The sequence below is a fragment of the Microtus ochrogaster genome, unplaced genomic scaffold, assembly GCF_000317375.1.
Source record: "Microtus ochrogaster isolate Prairie Vole_2 unplaced genomic scaffold, MicOch1.0 UNK6, whole genome shotgun sequence".
Lineage (NCBI taxonomy): Eukaryota > Metazoa > Chordata > Mammalia > Rodentia > Cricetidae > Microtus > Microtus ochrogaster.
Window position 1 is genome coordinate 11,696,966 of NW_004949104.1, and position 1,801 is coordinate 11,698,766.

Genomic DNA, 1,801 nt, shown 5'->3' on the forward strand with positions numbered 1-1,801 from the left:
CTAACATTTACTTGAGTGACTGAGACAGGAGGATTGTGAGTTCAAGTCCAGCCTAAACTGTATAATAGGCACAGTAAGACCCCATAAAAAGAAAAAGAAAGAAAAGAAAGCTGGAAGTGGTCCTACACGCCTTTAGTACCAGCACTGGGGAGACAGGCAGGCGGACCTCTGTGAGTTCGAGGCCAGCTTGGTCTACAGAAATGAAATGAGACTAAACAAAGTACGTTTGGAGAAATGAGGTTATTTTCCAGCTCCAGTTGTTGTGCTGGGAACTGAACCTAGACCTTGAACCCCACCCCTGAATCATACCTACAGCCCCAAGTTGGGTGTCTCATTGGATGTATTTTGTCTGTCTACCATTATAGTATATAGCTTAAAGACCTCGGTAATTTGAGAATCTTTATACTCATAGAGAAAAATGAAAACAGCACATTCATTTTCTCTAGAAGTCCTAATTAAATGTTCCTTGTACCAAAGGATTTCCTTCCAACCAAGTACCCAGGTACAGACCAGATTTCCTTTGTGCTCAACATATTTGCTGACAAAGAAAAGCAAGACAGTCTTTTCCATGACAATAGATTAGATTGACTAAAATATGATAATGGTAAGGGGAGTATACACTATCCTGACACATTTTGTGGCGTGTGGCCACAGCTTATACTAGACTTGAGACTCCTCTAAACTTAGCTCTTGAGCCTAAGAAGGTCATGAATGTAGGTTCTGGAGCCATGCAGGGATGATTCTATCCCCACTCTACTCTCTTACTGGCTCTGGGACTCTAAATGTCTCAACAAAATGGCCTGGAACTTGCCATCTGAGCCAGGCTAGCCTTGAACTGGTTTTCCTTTTGTCTCAGGCACTGAAGAACTGGGATTATAGGTATGTATCACTACGACTGCCTTCTACTTCTTACAATTTTTGTAGTCAAGGAAATAATAGACATGAAGTTCATAATCCATTATCTGAAGTATAATAATTATTTTCATTATATCACAACTACCTCTACTATGTCCTGAGACCCAGGGTAGATGGGTCATGTCTACTTGGCAGGCCAATTCTAAGATGCTTCTTTCTGATCCCCGTATCCTGCTGCTCACATCCTCAGCAGGAGTTGTGACTTGATTCTAACAAACAGAACACAGCAAAAGAGAAATCACCTTTGTGATGTGGTGAGATTGTCTTCCTAGAGGCTCCCTATTGCCTTCTCAGTTTGTATTCCTTGAAGCAAGCTCCTTTTTTTAAGATTTTTTTAAAAATGTGCATTGGGGTTTTGCCAGCATGCAGGACTGTGTGAGGATACTAAATCCTTTGGAACAGGAGTTACAGAAGGTTGTGAGTTGCCATGTGGGTGCTGGAAATTGAACTTGTGTCCTTGGAAAGAGCAGTCGATGTTTCCAACCACTGAGTCAACTCTCCAGCCCTATGCCTAGATTCTTAGCCTACAGAAAATGTGGGTTATGTTGTTCTAAGTCGCAGTCTATGAGAATTTGTTACATTGTGAAATATAACCGATTAGCAAACGCCTCTCGCCCCATTTCTGGTTTAAAGCCCATCGCCCCACTTCTTCAGCAACTTAACATCTATCCCATTACTTCGTAGCTATTCGTTTCCTTGTTTCTCCTACAGTGTGAGCTCTTCCAGGGCATAACCCTAGCTGGCCTGGAATTCTCCGTCATTCCTCAGTCTCCTGAGGGCTAGCATCCCCAGAACTTGCCGATGAGTATTAGCAACTAGTTTTCTGTGATGATTCTTTTTTTTTTTTTTCGAGACAGGGTTTCTCTGTGGCTTTGGAGCCTGTCCT